Raw genomic sequence first — 13,705 nt, forward strand, 5'->3', positions numbered from 1 at the left:
CCTCATATTTGAAAATCAAAGGGGAGATCAGAGCATATCTTGTGGCATCATAAAAAGATCATATGAGAACATGTACAAGAGTTTCTACCATCCTGGAATACAAGGACAAAGTCTCTGCAAATAAGGAATTCCATGGAATCTTCCCACCAGTACAGCTGATAGCAGGAGATCAAAGCCAGCTATGGAAAGGCCCATCTACATTTGCTTAGATTTACATTGTGTAGATAGATACCTCACAGTAGAAGACTTGTGGCTATCTAATATTTAGTAATAGAATTCAATGGTATTGGTAATAACATTTTGATGATCAATGTCCCTGATTTTCTCTTTTACTATTGATTTGGCCTTCTCCATGGTTAATTGGCATAAATATTCAGGAGAGACGCAAAGACTGCAAAGTTCTGTTACTCAGACACCGTGCTAATGAAATTGGTAACTGACAACAGCAGAGGAGTCAGGCGTATGGGGTCAAACATGATTCTAAATCCTAAGATTAGAAGCCTAATCCAGGCTTGAGCCTTAATACTTAGCATATTAGCTTCAAATCTCAAGATTGCTCTGGGAGTGCATTTTGGGGTACAAAACGCACTCTGAAAGCAAAAAAAGTTGTAAGTAATTTGATTAAATGAATTCAGGTTTGTATATGGGTCAAGTTGTAACCTATTTATTTAAAACATATAGCTGCCTATCTTTCAGACAACTCTGGGTGGCTCCCAGTAAAATATAATAATTGAGCAACTGTTTTAGCCATAAACAGTTTTTCTGATGCTGGAATGTAATTTGCCTGTATTGCCCATGCAATTTATGTGCTCTTTTGGCAGGAGAAGTGACATCATTAACTGGATTAAATTAAAAGGTATAATGTCACTTGACCATATTACATAATGATAGCAATCCTGGGAGTCCAATTGCCATTATAATCCCAGAATGTACAAGATATTAAGGAGAGTAGGTGAATGCACAGATGCTGTGGCAAGTGCTAGGGAACATAAGGGATGGGGGATAGGGAGCAGTCATAGGAGGGCAAACAGAGACCCATGGCTGGTCAATAGAATTCTTGTGAGGATCAGTAACACTAGCACTTAGACTTATATACTGCTTCATAGGCCACTCAAATCAGAGGATCACTGGTTTGAAAAGGATTAAAGAGGACATCTATGTCAAAATTGAATAGTCCCCTCTCAACAGCGCCCACACCAATTTGCACCACGCAGATGACCCTGATGACGTAGATAAACCTCTAGGTGGCCTTAATGACCCGCTAAAAGAATGCAAATGTCCAGCTGTCTGCAAGGAGTATAAATCCTTCCATTCCCCACCATCCAGTCAGAGCTAAAGAAGCTTCTTGGATGAAAAGCGAAATGTCTTCAAAGAAAAACCAGAAAGTCCAGTTGCCTCTTGAAAAAAGCACCTTTGGGACATACTGCTTCACAATATCTTAAAGCACTTTTTAAGCAGAGTCAGTATATTGCCCCCAACGATCTGGATCCTCATTTTATCAAACTTGGAAGAATGGAAAGTTGAATCCACCTTGAGCTTGGTGAGAATTGAACATCTGGCAGTGACTTAAATTAGCCTACAATACTGCATTCTAGGCACTGTGCCATCACGGCTTCTAGAGTCTTAGGCAAGTTAACTGAGGTCACGGGAAAGGGGGTGGAGTCTGCTGGAGGACTAGGTGCTATGGAATATAAGATTCCTGGATTCTCATACTCTGTAGCAAGCTCCTCAGGAGGAAAAGCAGGAGTGACATGTTGGGGTGACTTGTGACCTTCCCTTCTGGCTTCGCCATTGACAAGCATCAGTCACGTGATGCAGCTTGCTACAGCATCATAATCGCACACAACTTGAGCTAGAAGACACAGAGCTGAGACAAAAGTGTGACTTTTGCCTCTGGAGATCAGCCACAGTGACAATTGTGGAAAAAGCCTACCTGTGCAGCCCTTGTAAAGCACAATTGTGAGAACAGTACCAATCACAACATTAAGATGTATAACTGAACTGTAGCACAGAATGCACTATTCCTAAATATTGCCTCCTAAGTGTCTCCACACCCTGCTAAGAGGAAAAATTGGGATTTGTTGTCTAAGGATTTATTTTAATAGTCCTCATATGCCAGTATGGCAGGATCTATCTTATCCCAGCTAATGGAAATAAGAGGAGATACTCATTTTTACATTTGCAGGAAGAAATATCTTTGAATTGTATGCTTCTTCAGGCCACAGATTTTGCAGCTAATAATCCCTATATCCAGTAATTCAGTTTAAATAAATCATATAACTACAATCAATAATAGGTAAATCCCAAACAATACAAATACAACATAATTTTAACTGTCACTTTTTCTCCCCAACTAGATCCCAAAAACCTCTTAGCACCAGGCCAAAATTTTGACCACTTTTTCTATTTGGTCTGGGATAGAAATTTTCCTCCCAAATAACCAGTGCAATCTCAGTCCTGTACTGAGGTCTAAACTGCAATGGGAACGAGGCTTGAAAATCTATTATAAAGCTCTCTGTAATTGCTGGTTTGCCGTCTTCTCAACAACCTCTAAAAATGGAAGGGAGTTCTTGAGGAGGATATGGATCGTTGCCTCCTTTCAGACAAACAATATAACTTTCTCTCCCTTATAAATTTAACTTTTAGCTTAGATTCAGCCAAATTACCAAGTTCACAGATTGTGTAACTATAAAACTAATTTGGGAATTCAGAACCATTTTAGTTGTAATTAGTGCCTGATTGCTCAGTAATATTTTTTAAAAAATATTTATTAAAATTCTTAATTATGGATAAGTGAGAATTCATGAATTGCAATGTTGTTCCTGTAAAGTACAAAATTCAAATGTGTGCACCATGCATGTGAATTGTAATTGTAGGTTGTTATATAAAACATTATGTAGATATTTTGAGCTTTTGTAGCAAAACTACTAAATGGGAAAAGTACACTGTACATATGGATTAGAAAAAAAATTGAGCCGAGCCACAGAAATAATACTTTTGTTATTTCACTGTGTGTGTGCTATGATAATTTGTTAAAGAGAATCTGTGTTGATGCAACTTTGCTGGACTTAGATCTACAAGAAATTCAGATTGCAAAAACCATGCTAATTGTTGTTCTCATTGTGGTTTTGAGAACTTTAAAAAGCTTAAACATTAAAAAAAATCCTTTTGAGTAGTTTTTCTATAAGTTTGAGGATAGAGCTTTACCCAACTATCTTCTGAATTCTTGCACATATCGTATGCTTGCACATAGCTGTAGAATTAAAAAATAAGAGATTAAAAGGCTTGTTTCAAACTTATTCATTATAACAGAATATGAAAAAAGTTTCAAATTTTGTTCTGTCAGAACATAGAGCACAGAAAATATTTGGTATGAATTATTTAGTGAGCACAGAATGAAACCTTTTTTCATCTTTGCAGATCTTTAGGAGGCATACAGTAAGTCCATCTGGCAGGAATTATTGCAACATGGATTAGCCAGTATGTAACCTATGAGATAGTATTAATCTGAAAATAGGATTTCTTTTTCAAAAGTTTGTGTTGATCTTATCAAAAATAAAATAAGGCAGCTACCACAGTAACCATAGTAATCTTTAAAAGGAAAGGCTATAGTGCGACTGACTGATTGTATTAGAAGGAAATAACAGAAGAAAGAATGAATAGTATTATAGTATTAGATGAAGGAAATAATAGTGAAAGGTGCATATTTTTTCAGGTATGTTGGTTTTACTTTTTATGTATTCAGAACAAGCATCCTGAAGAGGTAATTTACATTGTGTGGAGTATGATTCAAGTTTCTCTTCAGTTGACTAAGTCATGCTTTTAACCAGATGATTAAAGTATCTCTGTCTTTTGTAAGGATCATGAGGCTGTTTTGGAAATTACTGTGTCTTCGTGTTTGCGCATGTATGGATGAACCGGTATTTTGCTTCCCAGGATGATATGTATATACACACATTCAAGCTGGAAGCAGTTGTGTGAAACTTGAACTTGGATGCTTTAATGATTGAAGAAAAGAGTGTGGCTTACATTCTCATGTAACATAAAGTATATATTTCAAATTATTTTCACAGCTCTTATATATTAGTATTGCTCATCTTTAACCCTTGGAATGTAGTCAGTTGAAATGTAAATAATAAAATACAGTGTGCTGTTACTTACCACGAGTATGCTTTGATCCGAACACTGTTTAATAACAGTTGCTCTGTAGATGCTATGAACTTTCTTGTCTCCTATAATTCTTACCATCTTCGAAGAAATATTCTTGAGGGGAAGAAAAGCAGGTATTTCAACTTAATTGCTCATTTTTAGGGAAAACAGAATCATTTTCTATTCTTTCTAAAATCTTAATCTGTATAGTTTTAATGTTTTAATATTTTAATTATTTTTCTACTTGTTTTATAACCTGTAAGCTTCTCAGAGTCACTGCACAATGAATTTAATAAATAAATAAATAAATGTTGCACTAGGGCTATACAGTGTTTTGAATTCAAAAGGAGAACTGTGGTTCTGAGGATACATAGGCATAGATATAGTACCTGTCAAAAACACCTTAATCAAACATGCCTGTTCCCAGGATCTTGTGTGCAGCTGTGTGTGGCCTGGAAAACATGCATCTGCATTAAGATGCTGCTACACACATAAAGTAGTGCACTCTCCTAATCACAATTTCTCTCTCTTTTTTTAAATCATATATTTATTTTATTTTTAAAAACAAAATTACAAATCTCTATTTACATTAACAGCCTTGTGTCGTTAGTAATACATATATTTCCTTTTATACCTATACATCAATTCTATTTCTATATTCTACCGATTTGTACCATCTATCCCAAACTACATAATAGTCTGATTCATCCTTGCCTTTTAATTCCGCTGTGAATTTATCCATTTCCACACAGTCCATTATTTTTTGTATCAGATCTTCTTCGGATTATATCTTTTCTTTTTTCCATCCCTGTGTGAAGGCTATTCCCGCTGCCGTTATAATATATATAATGATGTATCGGATAGACTTGCTAATTTTTCCCTTAATTATTCCTAATAAAAATATTTCCGGTTTAAGTTCTAATTGGTATTCTGTAATTTCTAATAGCCATCTTTGTATCCTCATCCAATATTTTTTAACTTCTAGGCATTGCCACCACATATGGAAAAATGTTTCTTTATGATTGCATTTCCAACATTCTGATTTTATATTTGGATATATTTTAACTAGTCTTGCTGGTAAGTGCCATTTATAAAACATTTTGTACTGATTTTCTTTAAATGCTGTTGACAATGTCAATTTACAGTTACTAATCCACATTTTTTCCCAGTCCTCTAATTTTATATTATGACCTACATTTTTTGTCCAGGCAATCATTGGTCCCTTCACTATTTCTTCTTCTAGTTCCACTTCCAATAAATAATTGTACATTCTTGTTATGAATTTTTCCTCCTTGCCTGTCAGAATTTGGCCTAGTTGTTGTAAATCTTTTTCTATCCCGTGTTCTTCTGAATCTTTTCTAAATTTTGTCTGAATTTGTAAGTATGACCACCAATCTATAATTATATCCTCATCTTTTAATTCTTCAATTGTTTTTAGATTCTCCTGATTATCTAATAATTCTTCATATCTAATCATTTTTTTTATCCCTTGTGTTTGGATATAATATTGCTTCCATAGGTGAAACCCAACTCAATACTTTCATATAATGTTTTCTTTTTATCTTTCCCCATGTTTGTAATAGTGATTCCCTTATCAAATGTCTATGGAAGTATTAGTGAGTCTTTATTTTTTTTGTCCCATAGAAAGGCGTGCTACCCTGCTTGAAGATTATGGCCCTCAATTGCTAAGATTCTTTTATTTTTTAAATTTATCCACTCCTTTACCCATATTAGAACTGCTGCTTGATAGTACAATTCCCATTTTGGGAGTCCAAGGCCACCTCCCCTTATACTATCTTGTAACATCTTTAAATTTATTTATGCTTTTTTACTCAACCATAGACATTTCAAAACTATCTTGTTCAGTTCCTGAAAAAAATTCTCGTCTAATTTTATAGGAATTGTCTGAAAATAATATAATAGTTTTGGTAAGATATTCATTTTTATTGTTACTATCTGTCCTAATAAAGATAATGGTAATTTTCCCAATTTGTTAAATCTTTATTTTTGTTGGATTAATTTCTTATAGTTATCTTCCTTTATAGAGGAACATCTCCCTGTTAGCTAGATTCCCAAGTATTTGATTTTTTTACTATTTGCAATCCCATCTTTTCTTCTAACTCTTTTTCTGTTTTTCTGTCAATTTTTGGCTAATATTTTTGTTTTTTCTTTGTTAATTTTTAATCTTGTTACTGCCCCATAGGTCTCCAATTCGTTACAAACTAACCCCTGTTTCCATTGGTTCTTCAATAAAAAACACCAGGTCATTTGCAAATGCCTGTATCTTATATTCTTCTCTTTTAATCCTCAGTCCTCCTATTTCCATATTTTGTTTAATCTGACACATATTCTTTCTCTTTTACAATTTGGGAATTTAATGTCCATCTTCTTAATTTTTTCCTTCCCTTCCAAATTATCTTTAGGGGTTGTGGTCTGCCCATACATTTGTCATAATCTCTATTGATTCTAACTCATTTCCTAATTCTACATACATCCATGCCATATCTAATGACCATGACATTCAAATAGTACATCTGATTAGGTTCAATCTGACACATTATTCTGTGTCCTGCCTTTTTCTGGGTTTGGACAGCTTTGAGAATAACTATATTGTCCATTTTCTTAATTTTCCAACCTTCGCACAGCCAAATTACTGTAGGGGTTGTGGGCTGCCAAACATTGTCAGGAATCTGCGACTGAAGCGCCCCGCTTCTTTGAAGCGTTTCATCCTGTCCTGGTGCGAGAGCCATGACAGAGCACCCAGGACGCGCTTCCTCCCCCCCTTCTTCCATTTGTGTCCTAATCAGGATACCATGACTTATGTGGATTCAAATAGAAAGTATATTCTTTTTCCCCAGATTTAATCTCCTCCACTGATCCAACAAATTTAATTCCTGTATCATATCAAAGAAGGATGTTGGCAGAGTTTTCCTTTTCTTCTTATTTTTTGTACTACTAATATAATCTTTTTTTTTATGTCTACCACCGCATTGTAATACCCTACTATACATATGTTTCCCTGTTCAATTTCTAAAAAATTTTCATGTAATTTATTATAAAATTCAGTTTGATTTTCATTTGGGGCATAAATTGTAACTAATAGCATTTGCTTCTGGAATATCTCTAATTCAAGTATCCAAACTCTTCCATTTGGATCCGCATATTTTTCTACTGCCTTAATTCCTTCTTTGATATATACTGCTATTCCTCTCTGTTTTTGTTCTGCCAGAACTGCAAATAATCTTCCTAATTTTGGGTATTCTAAACACTTCCGGTATTGTTCTTTAATGTGTACTTCTTGTAGGCATATTATTTCTACTTTTTGTTTTGCCAATCTTGTTAATATTTGTTTTCTTTTGGTAGGTGAATTCAGTCCATTAATATTTAACAATATTAGCCTAGTTTCTTCTTCCGTCATCCTACTTACGACTTAGTATCTGTCTTCTATTAATTCTTATGTCCCTTTGTGGGCGTGTTCTTAATCTTATTCCTTCTTTTTCTCCTTGCTTAATTTCTTCTTTACTTCCTTCTTCTTGTTCTCTTTCTCCTAATTCCTGTTGCTGATCTTCTTGGCTCTCCAGTTCATCCTTGCTGCTACTTTCTTCTTTCACTCCCACAATTTGATCATACAAATCCTGTGCCCTATCCAGGTTATCTATCCTAATCCTCTTCTCCTGCCATGATACCAACATCCCTTCTGGGATTAGCCACCGAAACATTATATTTTTTTAAATCAATTGTGTTGCCAGAAATTTATAGTCTCTTCTCTGTCCTCTTACTTCCTTTGTGACCTGTTTTAAAGTTTGTATCTCTTTATTTGTATATTAGAGGTTCATCTCTCATTATTTTATATATTATATCCCTTACTTTTTTTTCTAGCAAATCTAACATGGACTTCTTGTGGTAATCTATTGTGTCTTGCATAGCTAATCTGGATTCTATAGGCTTCATCGATTTCTAGCAGGATCTCTTGACTGTCTCTTTGCAGTTCTTGTGCAATTAGTTCTGCCATGATGGTGCTCAAATCTTCCTCTTTGCTCTCCATAACGTTCTGGAACCTCAAGTAGAAGGCTGCACGATCCATCTCCAGATGAATAATTTGTTCCTCTAATTTCTTGTTCATTGTCACATTCTTCTTATTTTGTTCTGATCTAATTTCCACTACCTGTAATTTTTGTTCATTCTTTTCAGTGGTTTGTTATATTGTGTCCACTTTGTCCTCTAATGTATTAATGTTCCCCTTCATTTCCATATGATTCATTGACATATTCTTCTGCATCTTCATCATGGCTTCTTGAATTGCCAACAGCGTTGTTTGTATTGATTGCATATTAGATGTTGCGCTTTGTTTTTTGGCATACAACATTCCCTCAATCGTCTTTGGGCCAGCTGGAGATGAAACTGTCAGTGATTGGTTGGATGTTGTCTTCTTTGCTGATTTCAAAGTTGTTATTATGGCACTTGTCATATTTCTTAGGCTTCTGTTTACTTCTGCCAATACTACCATCCACTTTATATTTTATGTTAAGAATTAGTTTAGATTAGTCTCTTTTCTCTACTAATTTCTCTACTTATTTTTCTGTTTTGTAACTTACTCCAACCTCTCAGGTTCTCCTTATTTTTAAATACTTAAACCTTTCAATTTCACTATATCTCTACTAATTACAAAGCATAGACCTATCACCAATATTTACTTCTCAGCCAAACTTCTTGCAATTCTTACCTTATTTATATAATATATATATATATAATATATTACTTAATTCCTTTTAATCCGTATGCTAAATGTTATTAATTAATTCTATTGAATAATAGTTATCTCTAATAATAATTCATTAATAGTTCAATAAGTAGAATAATAATAACAATCATCAGTCTAGAAATTTAATTAATCAATATCTTTATTAGGGAAAAATGATTACAAATAAGAATCTATATGAACATGAAATTAGTATAAATATTACAATACAAATATATCACTGTATTTATAGTAGTAAATATATACAGTATAACTGTAAATATATAACATTTATAATTATAATCAGACAATATATGTAAATTATATTTTTTTCAAAAGTCTCTTGATTTTTCTTAATTTAAGCTTAATAAGTAGTCTAATGTTCTTTACTTAATCACTCACTGTCAGCACCATCGAACACTGTCCTTCGATCTAGTTCTGTACTGTTGTCTCTGTCGTTCCTTTCTCCTCTTTCTTCAAGTCTCAACTTTACTTTCCGCTTTCCTTCAGCTATTTTCTGTTTCCTTTGTCCCTCTTTCTCTTCACATTTTCCAACTGGATCTCCGATTTCTTCTTCCGATCTCCTTCAATCCAATGTCCGTCCGGTCTTTCCTCTCTCACCACCTCGCCATTCTAGCTGCTTCCTTCCTTTTTGTTTTGCTACTCCTGACCTCCAGTTTCTTCCTTTCTATCCCCTTCCTTCCCTCCGAATCCTCCTCTGCATGTCCACTCATCTTTTCTGGCCTCCTCCTGGAATCCTTTACTCAAAGTTCTATGTCCTCTCTTTTCTGTCTTTTCCGTCTGTACTAACTTGCTGATTCACTGCTCATTCTGCCAAATCGCCACCTGTTCTTCAGGGATTCCCCACCTGCTGGAGCTTCCTTTTTCAGTAGATATTCAGGACTCACTTTTTTTGGCAAATCACCACTGTTGCGCCTCTGGGATTTTCAATCAGCTTTAACGACACGATCTGTTAACAATATCTTCGCTTACTTATCATTTGTAGCTTAGTCACGGCCTCGGGTCTGCCATACAACTATGACAGGCACTTTCAGTTTCAGGAGTTTCCATTCGTGGCCGCGGGTGATTGCCTTTCACCATGGCGTCGTCCAGGCTTCCCCTTTATTCCGCACGGGTCTTCAGGCTCTCCGCGCTCTCGAAGGATCTGCAAAAGTGAAAAAATGGGGTCCAGGGACGGAGACCGTTCTCCTTTCCCCTTTTCAATGTGTCATCACCACCAGAAGTCTCTACAAATTTTCTCTTGATTCAGATGCTGCCTTGCCCCATTTGGAATTACTGTATTACTGTAATTTTAAATTTTACTTTCTTTTATAGGGAATCTCTTATTCTCTTCTATATTGGTTTACGAACAATTAATGTTCTATGTTCTTCTACAGTGCTGGACAAATGGTAGTCCTTGGAGTTCCAGTATCCCATGTTCCATGTGATCATGATCTTGATTTGCACTTACAACTACTTGTCAAGCAGGCTTAATCAGCAGGCAAGATTGCAAATCTCCCCCATATGCGCATCCTCTGCATTCACATTGTGTTGGCTACTCACACTGTCCTGTACATCCTCCCTGAAATGTGTCATGACTCTTATGCACCCTTACACAAACTCCCTGCTCTGCAGTGTGTCTGTTGTGCACCCCCCATGCACCTTTCCTGAGCCACTTGGTATCTCTCACCTCTCTCACCCCTTTACCTGACTCACATGTTACACTTCTCACAGATGCCCTCATATCCTGTGCAGCTTCCACCTTGACCTGTGCCTCTCATACTTTCCCAACCCATGCTGCGCTTCTCACAAACCTCTCTGTACACCCCACCCCACATCTTCCCTGCCTTTATGGTGCCTCTCATGCTTGCTTACCCCCTTATAATATTGCACCCCTCCCCTGGTTCTCATCGATGTTTTGATGAAGAATGGATTTTTTGTTGTTAGTCACAAAGTCACGTCCAACCCATCGCGACCCCATGGACAACACTCCTCCAGGCCTTCCTGTCCTCTACCATCCCCTGGAGTACATTTAAGCTTCAGTGACTCCATTCAGCCACCTCATTCTCTGTCATCCCCATTTTCTTTTGCCCTCAATTGTTCCCAGCATTAGGCTCCAATGTGTCCTTCTCATTAGGTGGCCAAAATATTTGAGTTTCATCTTCAAGATCTGGCCCTCTAAAGAGCAGTCAGGGTTGATCTCTAGGGCTGACTGGTTTGATCGCCTTGCAATCCAAGGGACTTGCATGAGTCATTTCCAGCACCATAGTTCAGAGACCTCAATTCTTTGGCGCTCAGCCTTCCTTATGGTCCAGTTTTCACAGCCATACATTACAACTGGGAAAACCATAGCCTTGATTATATACACTTTTGTTGGCAGGGTGATGTCTCTGCTTTTTAGTATGCTGTCTAGATTTGCCATAGCTTTCCTCCCCAGGAGTAAGCATCTTTTAATTTTTTGTCTGTAGTCCCCATCTGCAGTGATCTTGGAGCCCAGGAAAATAAAATCTGTCACTACCTCCATTTCTTCCCTATCTGTTTGCCAGGAATTGAGAGGGCCAGATGCCATGATCTTAGTTTTCTTAATGTTGAGTTTCAAGCCAACTTTTGCACTCTCTCCTTCACCACATCAAGAGGTTCTTCTTCTTTTTTTTAAATAAAGTTTTATTGAGTTTTAACAAAACAAATAAAAATCTTATTTGAGTACAGCATGGTTCCGGGTTATCACATTTCCATACAGACACAATTTCTTATGCATATTCATCTTATGTATTCAACTTCGTATCTTATTACTCTTTTTCCAACAACTCACTATTTCTCCCTTTACTTATCTTAATTTTCTTTTATGGTTATCTCATTTTCTTCTTATTTAATTGTATTTCTTTTAACTAAATTTCTATATCTTTTTATTCATTATACTTATACTTTCGTCTGTGTTTGCAATTTCATTATGTTCTCTTCCAACATTCCTAAACAGCAAAATTCCCCCTATGATTGCCAATCGAAGTGCAACACCTTTAAATCTTATGGTTATTATTGTACGAATTCTCATTAAACATTGAATTTGTGCATTCTAAAATTATAACATTCAAATTTCTAATATCTATTTTATATCATGTAAATCTCATCATTCAGACTCTGCTTGGTACCTCCCCTTGAAAATGTAAAAAGAAAAATTCTAAAAACATAGCAAAAAAATATATATATATATATATATATATATATATATATATATATATATATATATATATATATATATATATATATATATATATATAAACATTAGTAAACAAAATAGTTATTCAAAATCATTCTAGTACTGGTATGAACCTTGTAAATCTTTCGCGTTTCTTTTCAATATCTATCAATCTTTGAGAACAATTGAAATGTTTCCCTCCCTTCTTCATTATTACTTAACTGTTAATAAGCATACCATTAGATAGTCATACAGTTTTATCTTATAAATTATTTACTATTAATAAGCAAAATAATTATTCAAATTCATTCTAATAACTGGTATAAATTTCCTTATAAATCTTTCACATTTCTTTTCAATATTTTATCAATCTTTAGAAACAATTGCAATGTTTCTCTCTGTTCTTTATTATTGCATTAATTATAAATAAACATACCATTACATAACAATACAGTTTTATCTCATAGATTATTTACTTATTTCATTTCTAACTCATTACATATTCTAGTGTCACAACACTCTCTTTTGTACCTTTGCAGAATCCTCACTTTTAACTTAATTTAACTATTGTCTCTGTGTTTTCTAGCTGAGCAAATACCTTTAATCCTAGTACGTTTCCCCTTTTTCTTTATTTCCTGTTTTTGTCCCTCATAAGTTCTTTCCCTTTCTATCTTTCCCCCCTTTTTCTTATCCCTTTTTTATACCCTTCTCTCTCTAATTTTCCCTTCTGTAGTTTTCTTTTCTGCTTCTCCTTGCTGTTATACTTCTTTTTCAGACTATTTTTCTTTTTGGCTGTTCCCGTTGATCTCAAACTTTTAATTCCTTTCCCCCTTTTTCCCTTTATTACCACACTTTGCATTATTTGATCATTGAAAATGGCTTCTTCTTTGTCTCTCCCTTCTTCTTGCTCTTGAAGCTTTTCCTTTTGCTTTTCATAGTTCAGGATCTCCATTTCAAAAAATTCAAATACGAAGCCAAAGGATCTTCCTCCCCTTTCTGCATTTTCTTTCTGTTTTTTTAAGACTCATCTTCAATTCCTCCAGGAGTGATGGCATTTTAAACACTTTTGAACAACCACCCGATTGAATTTAAGTAAAAACAGAAAAAGAAAGAAAAAAACAATGCCAAAAACTTTTTTTAAAATCACCAAATAATCCCAGACTGTTCCTTCTTGTTTCTTTCCTTTATTTTTCCTTTCTGTGGGTTACTGTATCTTTTAATAAGATTTCAGTTACAATGTATCCTCGAGAGTCTTTTCAAAGTTTCACTGTTAATCCTCTTTATTTTTCCAGGTGGCACTCCATTTTTCCATTATTCCAAGTCCCACCCTTTTGCCTCCACTCTTCTCCTTTTTAGGGCTTTAAAATGATCAAGAAAAAAATCTTTATTCTCCTTTTGACACTTAGATTTCAGTTTAAGGTTGCCTATTAGTGTCAAAATAGATTAATATAAATTTCTTTCCATTCCATTTGTAATTGTCAATATAAAGGTAATAAAAGGGTTTTTAACCTCCTTTTCTCTCTCCTTCGCCGCTTAAAGATCTTCTTTCAGTATCTCCCTAAGTATTTTTAGATTCAGGGTACCTTGCTTAGATGTTCTCTGTTGTTTAGCCCAGTCTGTCC

General features: G+C 35.1%; 1 protein-coding gene across 50 annotated transcripts in view; it reads left to right on the forward strand.

Moving 5' to 3' along the window:
- The window catches only part of FUT8 (fucosyltransferase 8), a 150,769-nt gene that overhangs the window by 61,192 nt on the left and 75,872 nt on the right, over window positions 1-13,705 (forward strand). For 7 of the 50 annotated variants that reach the window (XM_087951468.1, XM_087951492.1, XM_087951484.1 and 4 more), the window contains exon 4: window positions 5,135-5,226. The exons of the other annotated variants lie outside the window; for them this stretch is intronic. The gene's annotated coding sequence lies outside the window, so the exon portion shown is untranslated. The remainder of the gene's footprint in view (window positions 1-5,134; window positions 5,227-13,705) is intronic. 50 annotated transcript variants of the gene reach the window in all.

This window comes from Notechis scutatus, chromosome 1 (assembly GCF_049901735.1).
Source record: "Notechis scutatus isolate UNSWTSFEM ecotype Mainland chromosome 1, rNotScu1.2, whole genome shotgun sequence".
Lineage (NCBI taxonomy): Eukaryota > Metazoa > Chordata > Lepidosauria > Squamata > Elapidae > Notechis > Notechis scutatus.